The sequence below is a fragment of the Haliotis cracherodii genome, unplaced genomic scaffold (genome assembly GCF_022045235.1).
Source record: "Haliotis cracherodii isolate W230 unplaced genomic scaffold, xgHalCrac1.p SCAF_8, whole genome shotgun sequence".
NCBI classification, from domain to species: Eukaryota; Metazoa; Mollusca; class Gastropoda; order Lepetellida; family Haliotidae; genus Haliotis; species Haliotis cracherodii.
The window spans coordinates 19,096,078-19,115,057 of record NW_027266341.1 but is presented as its reverse complement, the minus strand read 5'-3'; positions in this window follow the sequence as shown (position 1 = coordinate 19,115,057).

The window sequence follows — 18,980 nt, the reverse complement described above, 5'->3', positions numbered from 1 at the left end:
CACCCATGCTCACATTGTTAGAACTTTTGGTTGCACCCGTGTTGGTGTAACACGATGCAATCAGCAAAGAACAGCCAGGGTAACTACGCTCAATGAAGACCGGTACTTGCGTATTTATCTAGAATCGATTCATGACAGTGAGGTCATCAGCGACGAATACCTTAGGGCATATGGTCTGTCGTGAGTCAGTGGCCAGACGACTCAGGGGTCAAGGAATTAGGGCTTACAGACCTTACATAGGACAGTTATTGGCGGCGAAACATCGTCGTCAGAGATTGTGACTGGCACGGACTGTACGTCTATGGCAGTGACCTGACTGGTAGAGAGTCGTCTTCACTGATGAAAGCCGCTTTTGTCTGTTCAGAGCTAATGTAAGATAGCGTGTTCTCCGCCCGAGGAAGAACGAAAGGCGGCATGTTGTGTTCAGGTCGTGCCAAATGGTGGATTGGGTGTCATGGTGTGAGTAGGAATATGTGAGCAGGGGAGAACACCACTGGTCATCGTTAACGGAAATGGATGACAATCTTTGTCCGACTGTCCTACCACTTTCTATAACCGCTGCCACGCGGAATCGTACAGAACCTAGTCGTAGCCAACAACGTCAACTCGCCGCCGTGGCCTGCACGCCCGTCACACATGTCCCCAATAGAACACCTCTGGAATGTCATGGATCGTCGTGCACGACATCGACCGTATCATCTAGCCAACCGACAAGGACTGATCCAGGCCCTCCTAGAAAAATGGCGACGAATCCAACGTAACGTCATCAGACGACTGACTTTTTCTGTGTGCTGGAGAATTTGTGCGTGTTTATAGCAGGGGTTGGTCACACGCGCTATTAATGTAACGTGTCATTGAACTTAAGCGATTTTAGATGTGTGTGCCGTTTGTCCATTAAGTTCAAAACTAGTGAGTGAGTGAGTGAGTGAGTTGGGTTTAACGCCGCTTTTAACAGTATTCAAGTCATATCAGGCGTGTCAGCTTAATGTGGGAGCAAAGCCCGAAGTGATGCAGGTCTCAGACGTTTACCTCTTCGGTGAAACCCACGAGCACGGGTATGGTGCTGACAAACCTAGAAACATAATCGCGGCGAACCGTGATTCGAACCCACAATCATAGGTTTCTGGCGTGCCCCAGGGTCGCAACTCTGCACAGCGAATCGCGGGCCCTTAGATGACTGGGCCACCCGTGCCCCCCACCTCAACTAGGGAAGCTGTCATGACAATATCGGATGCAGTATGACTGTCATTTTAAATGTTGATTTCGTTGAGAGTTTGATCTTTTCAATACACTAACTTCATACATCTATCTTTTGCAGTTTTTAAACTAGTGGTTTAAAACTATGGTAAAGTTTCTTTTGGGCGTCAGTTTAGTTTAAAGAGAAAACCTGGCTACTTAGCATTTATCAGAATGTGAAGAATGTGTTGTTGTATTTAACACAACGCGGAATAATTCCTTCAAGAACTTATATTTTGCACTGAACATTTTGAGTATAAACAGAGAGGCAACAGAATCTTTACATCTCAGTTGATTTTATCATATGTCTGATTTTCAATTTAAAATATCTTGTGTGGGCGATAGTATATATAAAATATTGAACTGTATTAGCGTTTAGCCAGCCCTCAAAGAATATTTCTATTTTTTAATTTTAATTTTAATATTTTATTTAAAACTTTCAAAAATGAATATGAATAATAGCATAATACACAACGCCTGATTTGTATCTTAGAGGTCTTATGTTTGAAAATCAACAAATTAATTTGCTTTCTTCGGCATAAATTTACATAATTTCAAGCATGGTAGAGGTCTTGTTGTTGCAAATTCTTTTCTTACCCCAGTCTTCATTAAACCATTATGTTGTTACACAAACCTACCCAGTAACAGATTACTTTTAACAAACTGTTGCAGGAATGAGTGATGGTAAATGGACATAATAACATTTAACAACAGTTCTTTCAAGTTTAAATCATATGGAAAACAAACTCGGTATACTTTCTTTTGCCCTTCAGTTTAGTATAATTGAAAAGCACGCTTGGCTCGTGACATGTTCTCTGCATGTACCAGGATGTTCAGTGAGTGAGTGAAATCTAACATGCTTGGGCATTTTTAGTTTTAACATTCCATTTATATGTTATAATACTTGATTTTATTAGCTTTTTATAAAATGAGCTAAAAAATGATCAATTAGTCAAATGAAACAAATCACATAATCGATTAAACATCCAAGCAAAACCACAAAAAATACAAATGTCTCGATTGTACCTAAATATGAATTTTGAAAAATATTTTACATACATAATTATGGTTTGTAAGAAATATAAAGTAAGGGTATGTCGGTTCAAATATGCACGCCATACAATCTCACTCTGGTGGTCTCAGGGAGAACAGCTATCTGACAACAGCCCTGACCTGCACACAGAGGGACCTAGCTTGTCGAGACAGGATGTATCTCATTCCCGTTTTACAGCCCTCAAAACGCCGACAAGGTGAAAACACATAAATTACCAACAGGCACGGGAAGAGGTGACGGCGATGACTAAGCCGTATATATAGACAGCTTTTGAAGTTCCAGAAGGTGAACAAGGACCCACTCACTGATTGATTTTCCATGGCATACCCTCAATGTCGGAGTCACGAACATGGAAGCTTAGACAACGCCTGTTTTTAGCTTTATGCGAGTTGTGTATAACTTGTGATAGTAATGGGCGTCATTTGTGAAAGTCGTGTACATGATAAGAAAAGATAAGGGCAAAGTCGACACCCCTGTGTTTCCCGTGTTGCTGGCATAACGGTTATATTTGTAACCACAGTGCCTCATGAGAGAAATTGTAACGATAATCTTTGACAGTGTGTTGATGTTACAGCACTGATACTATTCAATTCGTAATGGTCAGTTTGTATTAATACCATCACGATATATAACACATTGTTTGTTGTGTAGTTCGCAAAAGAATTCTCATAATAATCTATGCTTTTGTTATTGACGTTCGTTTTAGGTAAGCAGTATTTCAAGCTATAGTTGATTTTTTTTATCAACACACACATTAAACTTATTAGTTTCAGTATAATGCCATTCAAAGATATATTTAATGTTTAATTATTATTTCATTTCTATTAAAGCTGACAACTAGATCCAGAGGATACAAATATTCACAGCCCGGAAACAAATTAATGTTATGTATGGCCTTACAGATTCAAATTATATAATGTGGTGGGTAAAAATAATCACACTTTAGTATTTGTGAATTGATTTAAACATTTTAGACCTAAGAACAATAAATAATACGTCTTGATACGACTGTGCTAACACGAAGGAAACTTAAGCGTGATTGTCCAGTCGTCGTGAGGTACTTTCTGGTCAAGTAAAATGGAAGATAAAGCTAAAGGCCTCACAATGTGTTTGGCACATTCCAAGTTTTCAAGCGGCATTTGAAATATGGGCTTTTCGAGGAATAAAACACGACCCTCTCTTCAATTACCCCTCATATCCCTGGTAGCGACACACGCCGATACCTTTTATCCGGGACAATAGAAGAGAAACCCATCATCCCAGCGTGTCAAGTTATCCCACATCAGTCTACACGTGTATTCACAAACATCATACACCCCCGCTACCAATCGCTCGGAGCTTCGAGAGACATCAGCTGGTGACCCCACGCAGCTTAACAATACATTGAGGAGATCTCTTTATATCTGTTATTATTCGGGAGGGAAAAAACATTGATACACATAGTGTTCAGTGTGACAATCAGACAGGTCATTTAGTGCATGTCATTATGGTTGTGCCACCCACATGTTCACCTGAGCAGGTATGAGGTCATTACTGACAAGTCGGTATATATAGAGTTATATCCTTCTCGAAACTCAGCCGGTCATCCTGACATATATATATACACTCTGTAGAGACTCCGGGCTGCAAATAGAAGGGCCATCTTAGTCGTAGTATATCCTGTACACGAGATTCCGAGATGACTAAGGAACAATAATACAGACCCTTTTTTCAATGTCTGAAGAGCAATAATCCAGACACTTTCTACAATGTATCTGGAGTAATAATCCATCCTTTTCGACATTGCATCTAGGGCAGTAATCCATCCCCTTTCTACAATGCATCTAGGGCAAAAATCGACACCCTTTCTACAATGCATCTAGGGCAATAATCCACCCTCTTTCTACCATTTACCTAGGGCAATAATCCATCCCCTTTCCACAATGCATCTACTGCAATAATCCACCCCTTTCTACAATGTATCTGGAGTAATAATCCTCCACTTTCTACAATGTATCTGGACTAATAATCCACCACTTTCTACAATGTATCTGGTGTAATAATCCACCACTTTCTACAATGTATCTGGAGTAATAATCCTCCACTTTCTACAATGTATCTGGACTAATAATCCACCACTTTCTACAATGTATCTTGATCAATATTCGCCCCCCTTTCTACAATGTATCTGGAGTAATAATCCACCACATTCTACAATGTATCTTGATCAATAATCGACCCCCTTTCTACAATGTATCTGGAGTAATAATCCACCACATTCTACAATGTGTCTGGAGTACTAATCCTCCACTTTCTACAATGTATCTTGATCAATATTCGACCCCCTTTCTACAATGTATCTGGAGTAATAATCCACCATTTTCTACAATGTATCTGGAGAAATAATCCACCACATTCTACAATGTATCTGGAGTAAAATCCATCCCCTTTCTACAATGTATCTGGAGAAATAATCCACCACATTCTACAATGTATCTGGAGTAAAATCCATCCCCTTTCTACAATGTATCTGTAGATAATGGTATTAGGCTACAAATAAAAAACATATCAAAGGCTGATTGTAGGTATGAAGATCATGCTACTTATATAGCCTCGTATAAGAAGACTAAATAGCCTATATATAGCCTATATAAGGTCATTACATAAATGCCATTGTTGGCTACTTATATACCGGTCATTGTATATACTACTTGGATACTTTGTATATAGAACTCTACCATCACACTGCCACTTTATTCAAGACATAAATGGTCCAGCCACAATTACACAGGCAGGATTCCCTGCTACCACATACGCCAAGAGTTCTGACCTATATACATAAGCCCATATGTATTTCATTCATAATCAATGTATACGAGAATACACACAGTCCTATGAATTTGTGTGATCAATATATCTCAAGGGCTTTCTAAAATATCTTTGAATACAGGAACGGAACCAGCGCTATTACCGGCATTGACACACCGGCCAAGTCGGAAGCATTACACATAAAAGCTTGCTGTTTGTTCTTCGATGCATCTGCTACATACATCCGTGCAACCAATAGCACGGAAGAAGTATGACAATAGCCCATTTTAATTGCCCTCCAGAAATGCCAAATTTTAAGTTCTAGGATATATTGTTTTTACAATGATCGCACAATCATATGACTGGCAATTAACCTTTTCGAATTCATTCTTTGACTTGCTGGTTTTGAACATGACTAAGTACACAATTATGGCTAAAACTTCCGTGACTCAAGATGGTGATGCGCTTGTTCTGTCTTTGTCCATGTCGCATAACAAAATCAGTTTGGGTCGAAGATTTGATCATGTTTATGTATGTATTCAAGACATGCTTACCCTTTCCGCAAACACCTGGTGTCATCACTGTTTTCTAGTGATCCGTTCATGTAATTTTATCATCTTTTGCCTTTTACGCCCTGTGGAATCTGTTTCGGTAGATGTTCATAGTACAGTATTCTTAAATTTGTGAAATGTTCATTATCGTTTTTGTATTTGTGTAACCTTTTGAGGGGCGGTCGGGTAGCCTAGTGGTTAAAGCGTTCGCTCCTCACGCCGGAGACCCGGGTTCGATTCCCGACATGGGTACAATGTGTGAAGCCCATTTCTGGTGTCCCCCGCCCTGATATTGCTGGAATATTGCTACAAGCGGCGTTAAACCAAACTCACTCACTCACTGTATCCTTTTGTAACGTACACGTGACGATCCGGGTTAGAATTGGTCTTCAACAACCCACGGTTGTCGTAGGAGGCGACTTGCGAGATTGGATGGTCAGGCTCGCTGACTTGGCTGATGCATGTCATCATATCACATTTGCATAGATCGATGCTCATGATATCAGTCACTGGATTGTCCGGTCCAGACTCGATTATGGACTGCCGTCATATAGCTGGTATATTGTTGATTGTGGAGATAAACGACAGACGTTTCTTCGATCTCTGTAAGATAAAAAAAGATCCAAATTAAAATGAGGAGATTTAAATAAGGAGTCTAATTCATTTCAGTCAATCTGTCTGAAAAGTCTCATTTTTCAGGCAATATGTATGCTTACTGAAAACTTCAGTCAATATGTGCATGACCTGAGTGAATCAGTCAATATACATATTGTCTGATGATAGACATTAACTGCAACATTTTCATCGTGAAAACAGTAACATTTCGTTCTACAAGCCCTGTCGTGCACAGCTCTACAGGGTCATATTGACATCCCAGTGAAGTGCGGATTGCTTTGAACTAAATCAACTGATTATATAAACATTGAGACCGTTTATATCACTGTATCTAGCCAATGAATTTCATTAATAGGTGAGCATGGCGACGTTGAAATCAAATATTTAACCTTTGGAAAAATGAGTATAACGAAATTATGAAAAACGTTTACTTATGTTTTAACACGGTTTCAGTTGACAACGGGTGTCCGTATAACGGGTACACGAAGCCCTGTGCATGTTACTAGATCAATACTGGAATCAGGTTAAACCTAATTGTCTGACACAATGGGTGTTATGAATACTTGGGGGCCAAGTCCACTATTCACCAGGGCGCTATCTGTGTCGTGGTATACCATCAACGACTACTGCGATACTGACCAGAAGGTGTAGTAGTTGAAGTACTTGTTCCCCATAGGCTCCCCCTGCTACGGTGGCCTAAGGCACGTATCTATTTTAGTGACTTCCTGTATGTAGTTTTGAAAAAGACTTTCCTTCCGTAAGGAATTTTGAAGAATTGATTATATCAAACCCGGGAAATATTGAAAAGAATTTGTCCAATCCTTTCCTACAATAAATATTAAACATATAATTAACCCATTTCTAGATGAAGCTTTGGATAATGAATGTTTTATTGCACCAGTTAAGTTGTTTTGTCGCTCACAAAGAGATATATGTATGTGTTACGGACATATTACGAATATTGGGACCAACACACATATAGCACCTGCCCACCAATCTGTTATTTCCTGAAACGTAGGTTGAAAATACTAAGACAGGTGGGTAGCGGGTAGAAGATACTAAGACAGGTGGGTAGCAGGTAGAAGATACTAAGACAGGTGGGTAGCGGTTAGAATATACTAAGACAGGTGGGTAGTGGGTAGAAGATACTAAGACAGGTGGGTAGCAGGTAGAAGATACTAAGACAGGTGGGTAGTGGGTAGAAGATACTAAGACAGGTGGGTAGTGGGTAGAAGATACTAAGACAGGTGGGTAGCAGGTAGAAGATACTAAGACAGGTGGGTAGCAGGTAGAAGATACTAAGACAGGTGGGTAGCGGGTAGAAGATACTAAGACAGGTGGGTAGCAGGTAGAAGAAACAAAGACAGGTGGGTAGCGGGTAGAAGATACTAAGACAGGTGGGTAGCAGGTAGAAGATACTAAGACAGGTGGGTAGCAGGTAGAATATACTAAGACAGATGGGTAGCAGGTAGAAGATACTAAGACAGGTGGGTAGCAGGTAGAAGATACTAAGACAGATGGGTAGCAGGTAGAAGATACTAAGACAGGTGGGTAGCAGGTAGAAGATACTAAGACAGGTGGGTAGCGGGTAGAAGATACTAAGACAGATGGGCAGCGGGTAGAAGATACTAAGACAGGTGGGTAGCAGGTAGAAGATACTAAGACAGGTGGGTAGCAGGTAGAAGATACTAAGACAGGTGGGTAGTGGGTAGAAGATACTAAGACAGAGGGGCAGCGGGTAGAAGATACTAAGACAGAGGGGCAGCGGGTAAAAGATACTAAGACAGGTGGGTAGCGGGTAGAAGATACTAAGACAGGGAGTAGTGGGTAGAAGATACTGAGACAGATAGGCAGTGGGTAGAAGATACTAAGACAGGTGGGTAGTGGGTAGAATATACTAAGACAGGTGGGTAGTGGGTAGAAGATACTAAGACAGATAGGCAGTGGGTAGAAGAAACTAAGACCCACTACCCACCTGTCTTAGTATCTTCTACCCACTATCCACCTGTCTTAGTTTCTTCTACCCACTGCCTATCTGTCTTAGTATCTTCTACCCACTACCCACCTGTCTTAGTATCTTTTACCCACTACCCACTTGTCTTAGTATATTCTACCCACTACCCCCTGTCTTAGTATCTTCTACCCGCTACCCACCTGTCTTAGTATCTTCTACCCGCTGCCCCTCTGTCTTAGTATATTCTACCCACTACCCCCTGTCTTAGTATCTTCTACCCATTACCCATCTGTCTTTGTTTCTTTTACCTGCTACCCACCTGTCTTAGTATCTTCTACCTGCTACCCACCTGTCTTAGTATCTTCTACCTGCTACCCACCTGTCTTAGTATCTTCTACCCACTACCCACCTGTCTTAGTATCTTCTACCTGCTACCCACCTGTCTTAGTATCTTCTACCCACTACCCACCTGTCTTAGTATCTTCTACCTGCTACCCACCTGTCTTAGTATCTTCTACCCGCTACCCACCTGTCTTAGTATCTTCTACCTGCTACCCACCTGTCTTAGTATCTTCTACCTGCTACCCACCTGTCTTAGTATCTTCTACCCGCTACCCACCTGTCTTAGTATCTTCTACCTGCTACCCACCTGTCTTGGTATCTTCTACCCGCTACCCACCTGTCTTAGTATCTTCTACCTGCTACCCACCTGTCTTAGTATCTTCTACCCGCTACCCACCTGTCTTAGTATCTTCTACCTGCTACCCACCTGTCTTAGTATCTTCTACCCGCTACCCACCTGTCTTAGTATCTTCTACCCACTACCCACCTGTCTTAGTATCTTCTACCCACTACCCACCTGTCTTAGTATCTTCTACCTGCTACCCACCTCTCTTAGTATCTTCTACCCGCTACCCACCTGTCTTAGTATCTTCTACCCGCTGCCCACCTGTCTTAGTATCTTCTACCTGCTACCCACCTGTCTTAGTATCTTCTACCCGCTACCCACCTGTCTTAGTATCTTCTACCCACTGCCTATCTGTCTCAGTATCTTCTACCCACTACTCCCTGTCTTAGTATCTTCTACCCACTACCCACCTGTCTTAGTATCTTCTACCTGCTACCCACCTGTCTTAGTATCTTCTACCCGCTACCCACCTGTCTTAGTATCTTCTACCCGCTACCCCTCTGTCTTAGTATCTTCTACCCACTACCCACCTGTCTTAGTATCTTCTACCCACTACCCACCTGTCTTAGTATCTTCTACCTGCTACCCACCTGTCTTAGTATCTTCTACCCGCTACCCACCTGTCTTAGTATCTTCTACCCGCTGCCCCTCTGTCTTAGTATCTTCTACCCATTACCCATCTGTCTTTGTTTCTTCTACCTGCTACCCACCTGTCTTAGTATCTTCTACCTGCTACCCACCTGTCTTAGTTTCTTCTACCTGCTACCCACCTGTCTTAGTATATTCTAACTGCTACCCACCTGACAGGATATTCTTCCACCCATTACCAATCTGTCTTAGTTTCACTCATGTGTCGTGTGTTTGAAGCACTCCAACCCTCTCACTGACTACCTTCCTCCTTCCCTCGCCCAATCACTCACTCATCCACCTACCCACTCACTCATCCACCCACTCACTCACTGTCTTCCTGCTTCCCAAACTCACTCATGCGTCGTGTGTTTGAAGCACTCAAACCCTCTCACTAACTACCTTTCTTCTTCCCTCGCCCAATCACTCACTCATCCACCTATTCACTCACTCATCCACCTACTCACTCACTCATCCACCTACTCACTCACTCACTCACTTACTCACTCACCCGTGTGTGTTGTCTATCAAACAGTCAATCACTCTCACTCCCTACCTCCTTCACTCACTCACTCACTCACTATGTATGACACAAAAGACACGCAAGGTACCAAGTAATAAGCGTGCTAAATCATAATAAACTGGGTGACAACTTCACACATTACTATGTTTACAAGACAACTTTTGATCTGAGGAGTGCATCGAAGTGAAATGAAGGCTATGTATGTTGACGCTATGTACTCTCCGTGTGTGAACCCACCCTCTGTTGGTAACAGTACACATAGGTCGCTTCACTCATGTGTCAGTCAGACACACAGATACTGAACACCAATAAGCTGCCAGTTAGATATGTTTGTTCACATTTGCTGCACATCTGATGGAAAAATTAGGCTTATCTATCAGTAAACCAAGTGTTTTTTTATGTAATTGAAACTTGAAAGAACTGTTGTTAAATTTAATTTCCTGTAACAGTTTGTAAATAGTAATCTGTGGCTGGCTAATGTTTTGTAAAATCAAAATATTTCAATAAAGACACGGGTAAAAAAATAATTTGCAACCACATGACCCCTACCATGTTGGAAATGGTGTAGATTTGTGACGAAATGTTATTGATGCGAGAAAACGTTGTTGTTTTTAATTTAAAAGCTTTAATCAAATTATTTTTAAAAGAATAACCATGTAAAAGCATTCTTTAAGTCTTGACTTAGCGCCAGTACAGTTCATTTTTTGATAATAATATTGCTAACTTCAGATATTTTCAATTGAAAATTAAAAACATACGATCAAATCAACTGTGAGGTATAGTTAAAACTTTCTTTTGTCCCTCAGTTTTTATCTCAAATCTGTGAGGGGCGGTGGGGTAGACTAGTGGTTAAAGCCTTCTGGGTTCGATTCCCCACATGGGTACAATGTGTAAAGCCCTTTTCTGGTGTCCCCCGGGTGGGATATTGCTAAAAGCGGCGCAAAATCATACTCAGTCACTCACTCACTCATATCTGTGATGCAGTCGTTAAAATGTCACGATCGTTGACATGCATCAACCAAGTCAGCGAGCCTGACCACCCGATCCTGTTAGTCGCCTCTTACGACAAGCATAGTTACCTTTTACCGCAAGCATGGGCTGTTGAAGACCTATTCTTACTCGGATCTTCACGGGTCCGATTGTTCAATGACTGTAGTATATCTATTTATAACTAACACAATAAGCAAAGCAAAATTGAAGTGCTTCTTTGTATTTTAAAGTGTTAATCTCGAATAAGTTTTCTTATCTGCCATGAATGAAAAATAAGTTCCAGCGTGACCTTAATGTTTGATCCTAGTAGGGTCACGTCATCCAATCCAATAAAACGAGGTCAACCTTGTACGACACATGTGTGACGTACCGATTTAGTATCTCACACCTGTCTCTTCACCCCCTGGTTAATGGAACTAAAGTACAAAGCTTTTTCAATTACCTGTATCTTATAATCACCACTCAATCAGATTTGTCAAAAAATATCTAATTATCGTATCATGCATTTTATGTAACATGCTTTTATGCTTGTATCTAAACATATAAAAGCACAAAAAGCATTTCCATAATCAATTTCAAGAAATCTGTACCAAAAGCAGAGTCTGATTGCGACTATTTCATGAGCATGTGTTGATGAATCACTATTAAATAGTGATGACACCAGGTGTTCACGAATCATGTCTGGACCAGGGAAAGTAATGACGCTGTTTAACATGCCGCCAATGTTACCAATCCCTCTCTCTGTTGCCGAGTGCTCTGGCTGCATCGCTTCTGAATAATTGCCGTGATACAGCCTCGAGTGCCATACGAATGTGTAAGCATAAATTACACCACTTAGCATAACAATCGAAACACATTATCACGGCTATTCTGAAAATAAAGGAAGTATTTTAGGATCGGGTCACTATATTTCCTGATAAGGTCGACTTCCAAGTAAAGCTGATGTTACTGTATAAGGATGCTCCACAAAATGCATTTATATTTCGAAATGTGTACAGAGTGGAATCTACACACTACGTGTGTTGAATATATTCAGTTGAAAGACATTGTGGTCGCACTTGCCCGTTGCAATCTTTGTAATACTTTTAAGGAGCATCTTTGCACCCGAAAATAGATATGAATATTTCATTATGTTTTTTTTTCATTCATATTTTATACATTTGCAGACATTCTGGATAAAATACACTGCCGGACAAAAGAGATTACACTCTTGAAAATTGGATTTGACCAGACAAATTACAAACGTTATCAAACGTTACAAGGCTGGAAACAGTCGCTCAAACGCTGCAAATGTAAAGTCCAAAACTCAGCAATGATGCCCGTCTCAAATACATAACCGGCAAATAACCATTTCTTGTTTGTTACACCTTCAGCCACCATACTTTCCGGCAGTTTACAGGTTGGTTAGTGTATGACTCGTATCCTAAACATTAGGCTTCTTCATCAATGAATGAGGGTGTACCTGGTATAGAGATAGAAAGGCAGACGCTGTATCCACTAAATCAACTATTTTATTCAAATATAAGCTCATTTTTTGTATGGAGTTGAAAATGGGTTAAGAGGTCTAAGCCATGGGTCCATTGAAACTACTATTCATGAACATTTACAGATAAATAAGATATCTGTTCTTTGGGTGCCCAAGTTTCTAAATTCTCATCTTAAGGGAAAAAGAACTGACATTGCCAGTGAAAATGTAGAGCTATATGATTGAAGAGAATTTCGTCAAATTCAAAAAGAGATTAGTAACGGGTGATGAAACATGGGACTAACAATATGATCCCGAGTCAAAACGTCAATCCATGGAATGTCACCGTTCCACTTCTTCTGCACCAAAGAAATTGAAGTCTTCAAGATCAGCGAAGAAAGATATGGCCACTGTATTTTGGGATGCATGTAATCCTTGTTGATTACTTAAGAAGTCAAAAGACGATTACCGGTGCCTACTATGCTGATTTGTTTCATCGCAGAAAAGCGGTAAGGAATGCTAACTGCTGGAGTTCTACCACTTCATGACAATGCCTCGACTCACTCGCCAGATTTCCACCTGTTTCCTAAACTGAAAGAACAGCTTCGTGGAAAGCGCTGATTTGGTTTCTCAGGGTGGGTTCAGAAAACTTCTTCCTGACTGGAATAGAAAAGCTTCACCATCGACAGAAGACGTATATTGAAAAGCAGGCAGATAATGTTAATGAAATAAAGTATAAAACACTTTCACATTTGTTGGATTTGCTTGTTAGGTTAGAACTTTTTGACCAGCCCTCGTAACATATTGGATAAAATTGCTTGTCGTGTTAGTTACAAGATACCCCAAGAAATGCTACACTATGATGCTTATTCGTGTTCGACAGGGAAACTGGGTGTCACACGCAAGGCAGCTGCCTCAGACATGTGGGTTATGCCAAGCCGGGACGAAAGGTAGAGATACCCCAGACCGTTTAACAAGGCTTTGACACGTATCTTTAAAGATATGTAATCTCAGAAATGTGGAAACAAGCATGTGGAAACGTAATATATTAAAAAAGGATTTGCAAGGTTTGCAATTTGTTGATACAGAAGCAAATTATCCCTTGATATTTGCTTGTCCACTGCTCAATAAGAGGTGAGGTGAAATGGAGTTTAACGTCGCGTTCAAGAGTATTGCACGTGTGTCTGCTTGTACTAGTCCGGACTAATGCCGATTTTATAGTGCTAGCCCACTGAGATACCATGCCGCAGTTTAACATGAATACCACACTCAGACACAGTATACTGACTCTGAGAAGACCAGTCCTTGTTTAATGTCGAGCGCCAGACAGGGTAACATCAAGTACCATCTTTTAACGTCTTTTGGTATGACGTGGTCGGGGATGGAACCTCGAACCTTCCGCTCTCCGGGCGGACGCTCTACCACTAGACCACGAAGGCGATCCACTTATATAAGAAACATTGTCTTAATGAATACGTTTATCTTGGTCTTCATATAGACTAACCTAGACTAACATCTAGTCTCTGAAATGAACATAAAACAGTTGTTAAATTATGATTATAAAATATAATAAAATGGACCCCAGAGACTTTTTTTCATTTTCAGATACTGATACTGCAGTATTCTAGACTTGCCAAAGATTATAGACTTGCATGGGCTGTATTGGATATATTTGTTTCAGGGTCTGTATGACAGACTAAAGGATACCCTTCATTGGAGAAATATTTATAAATATATAAATTTGTGATCTCTATTTGTTTCATATTCATGCGGGGGTACGGGTGGCCCAGTCGTCTAAGGCGCCGCAATTCGCTGTGCAGAGTTGCGTCCCTTGGGCACGCCAGAAACCTATGATTGTGGGTTCGAATCCCGGTTTGCCCCGATTATATTTCTAGGTTTGTCAGCACCATACCCGTGCTCGTGGGTTTCACCGAAGTAGTAAACGTCTGAGACCTGCATCACTTCGGGCATTCCTCCCACATTAATCTGACAGCCGTGATATAACTGGAATACTGTTAAAAGCGGCGTTAAACCCAACTCACTCACTTACTCATAATCATGCACCAGTGAGCGTGTGTCTACCACCCCACTCGCACAAATATATACTCGTGAATCAGACAAAGCAGAGCAGCACTTCCAGTTTTTTTAATTCTTTTCATGCACACACACTCCTATTTTACATAAATAGAAGCGCGTTCCTATGGTTATATAGTCTCACATCACACCTCCAAGTACAAACACGTGCCAACATGTGCATCACACGCGCACGCACGCACACACCTATGAAATATATATACCCACAATCCACTCAAACCTATGAAATAATACATACTTTGTGAAATTGCGTTATCTCCGGTATCACAAAATATCCTTAAGGCCATATATCTTAATGATTACTGCGTTACTATGTAACTATGTAACTAACACTCGTTGTTTGACTCATCTCTAAGAATTCCACACATGTTTATTAATATAACTTTGTCAGATGAACATGTTAACACAATATAAACATATTTGTAATAAACACATACACTACCTCATGATATATTTATATAAAAAATGGGAGTATGACATATCCTAAATGCTATCAAAATTTTATATCGAAATTTAAATAGCTAGCGAAGACAATTACAGTAAACTACGTTTATAACGAACACGCTTATAACAAACTGACGGATAAAACAAACTTGTTTAACTTGAGTTCGTTATAACGGTCGTTTACTGTATTTGGAATAATTTCATATTTTAGGAACTGTTGAACACATGGTTGAGTTGTGAACAAATGTTCAATTGGTAGTCATACAAATATTCAATCATGCGATCAGGTGGGTTTACAGGGAGGCCTACATCTCTTACACCCACTAGTTTAAAGCCTGTACAGAAAGGTGAAAGGAAAAGGACATTGGTTGCCACTAGTAACGAAATGAATCCACATTATGTCACGCAGACGAGAAAGTAGTCCCTTTTGAGGTAGAGGATTTTTATACCAACTTGATCACTGTTGAAACTGTCAATTAACCGTGCTCTGAATTCTTAAACATTTGGCAGTGTTAAGTAAACAGACCGGTGTTTACCCATTTATTCACCCCTGTCAACGATAAGTTCCGGGACGTCTCGAGCTAGGACCAGGGCTCGATGCGATGTTTTGTTGCATATTACTGCACGATTTCTATTGTTACAAAGGTCTGGTATATCCGCTCAATCTCATCAGCAACACAGCCAGGCTTTATATTGTCAGCGTGTTTACATGACCCCAGTGGGAGGAGGACGGTAGTCGGACGTTATACGCCTGTAAATGCAGTGGCGGACCAGCGTTTGGGGTGGGCGTGGGTGTGAGGGTGGTGGTGTCATCGGGGTGGGGGTTCAGTTATGGAAATTGAGTTTAACATGAATTAGGCTAAGGATAAATATAACATATGAATTAAATCATAAAACAGTAATGTATTAAGGTTTCCTTACATACGATACATGGTACCATCTTTGCAAATTGTGCCGTGTTGATGTAAAAAGATTTAAAACTGTTTTCACAATCACTAGTGTTGTACCGTTACGGTCGAGGATAGCTTCTTTTCAACAGAAGTGTATATGCCAGTTTTTGTTGTCTGAAACAAACTCGTTTTATGGTTCCAGTTCTGCTGTACATCTGTCTACAGTCTCTCTCTCTATATATATATATATGTTCACGTTTGATATGTAGTATAGAATTGTGGTTCTATAACAGAAATGACTGCGGGTTACTAAACGCTGGTTATCAGTCAGTCGCATAAGTAACATAAAACAAATTGACCCTACGTGAATGAAAACAATGGCGAACGGTGTATTAAATACAACCAGGATTTGATCCATATTCTGTGAATGAACGTTTTATTTCCATTCATTGGTAGTCTTATAGCAGGGGCGGGGTCGTTTGGGAGCCTAGTGGTTAGAGCGTTCTCTCATCGTCACTATTTGATGGTGATTCATAAACATATGCTCTTGATATCATCATCATCATCATCATCATCACGCCGAAGGCCCTGGTTCCCCACATGGCTCAATGTTTAAAACCCATTTCTGGTGTCCTCCGTCATGGTATTTCTGGACAATTGGTAAAAGAGGCGCAAAACTATACTCACTTAGTGTCTCACATTCTAAATCGTTATACCGGATTTGAGTTGATATTAAAAGGGTTTCCTTAAGTTATTTTTATCATCATGATCATACGTATTCGATTAAAGGATGCAATTTAATGACAGTATTAATGCTACGAGTCTCCGGTTCACGACACGATGTCGAATAAAGTTCCCATTCTCTTATCAAGAGCGAGACAAAGTCTACATCCGACGTAGAAACAACGTGACTACTCACGACAACCATGTCCTTCCTACAGATGATCAATGAGACATCGACACGTTCTGTACGCACACTGGAAACTCTCTACATATGGTAAAAGTGACACAACGCTTGGACAGTAGAGCTGATTGTCCGCGTGGACTGATTGACCGGTGGATCGAATCCAGAGATCACGACCATTGTATCAAAACTGCTTGGAGACAGTCTATTAGTGCTCAGGATAACCTTCCTAGCATGTAGCACGCGCACACGCACACGCACGCGCACGCGCACACACTTCTACATGTATATTTGTTCTATAAGTTACACTGTACATATATTCAACGCCGCACTCAGCAATATTCCAGCTATATGACGGCGGTCTGTAAATAATCGAGTCTGGACCAGACAATCCAGTGATTATCATGAACATCGATCCACGCAATTGGGATCGATGACAGGCCTCAACCAAGTCAGCGAGCCTGACTACCCGATCCCGATAGTCGCTTTTACGACAAGCATGTGTTGCTGAAGACCTATTCTACCCCGGATCTTCACATCTTATATCTTATATAACGTACCTTGGCATGTATATTCTTATCTATTCGAAAACAATAGGTGAGGTGAAATGGGGCGTCCAAGATTTTGGCACTGATATAGGGACATGATATTGGCTGCGTGTACTAGTCCGAACTGATGCCGATTTTATAGTGCTAACCCATGAGATACTATGCCGCAGTTTAACACGAATTCCCCACTCAGACACAGTATACTGACTCTTAGAAGACCAGTCCTTGTTTAATGCCGAGCGCCATACAGGGTAACATCAAGTACCATCTATAAAAGTCCTTTGGTATGACGCGGCCGGGGATCGAACCCCGGACCTTCCGCTCTCCGTGCGGACGCTCTACCACAAGACGGTCGGAAACAATAGGTAACGATATTTTTTTCTGTTACGAAACTAAAAAGGGAAACAAGGAAATCAATGTAGATATTAGATATGTCATATAAACCGCCGGTAATTACAAGGTTTTCACCCATGTTAGTTGTTGGCTGAAAATGAAACAACTAGAAATGGTGATGTATTTGATACTGGTATCATAGTTATGTTTTGGATCTAAATTTGTAATGTTTCGGCGACCGTTTTCAGCTTAGCAACATTTAGGTCATATCCAATTTTCAAAACATACTTTTTTTAGCCTGCCAGTTTAGCCTTTTCGGAATAGGATATACCTAGTTTTTGAAGGATATTTAAAGTGATGCACATAAGGAAAAGAATTTATGGATGTCAGCTTCTTGTTTATGAGGGGGTACGGGTGGCCCAGTCGTCTAAGGCGCCAAGATTCGCACTGCAGAGTTGCGTCCCTTGGGCACGCCAGAAACCTATGATTGTTGGTTCGAATCCCGGTTCGCCCCAATTATGTTTCTAGGTTTGTCAGCACCATACCCATGCTCGTGGGTTTCACCGAAGTGGTAAACGTCTGAGACCTGCATCACTTCGGGCTTTCCTCCAACATTAAGCTGACACGCCGCGATATAACTGGAATACTGTTAAAAGCGACGTTAAACCCAACTCACTCACTCTTGTTTATGAGGATCACAACGTTTCGGAGTATGTACTTACTCCTTCATAGGGTGAAAATACCTAGATATATAAATATGTAATATCTGTTATGTAACAGTAATGTATAAAGGGTAATATATGTTTGCTGATTCAATGTTGTTCTAAGACTATATGTATACAAGCATGGGTCGTTGTTGGGTCACTGGTGTGTTGTGTACAACGTAGCAGGCATGGTTGTTTGTCACAGATATAACATATACACGGCCCCTTCTTCAAGGTATATAATTACTTTCTCTGAAATGAGGAGCTGAACCATTTTGCTTTCACTTTATGAAGGTAATCCAGCATGGCAAGCGAATATTTCTTATGTTGTAAAACCTGAAGCAGTTTTGATCCCAGTATTTTCTGAGAAAGAGGCATTCAAGGCATCTCTCTATTGGACTCCAACGCACTGAGCTGTGATGTGCGACTACAGGCAGGAAACACTGTAGTCCTCGATAACTTACTCGATATCTCTTTACATTCAATTTGGTTGAACCTGTGAAAACTATATAAGATACTAGTTGCATGCATGAATAAACACGATTAAAGCCACTCAACGTCAGATTACGGTCC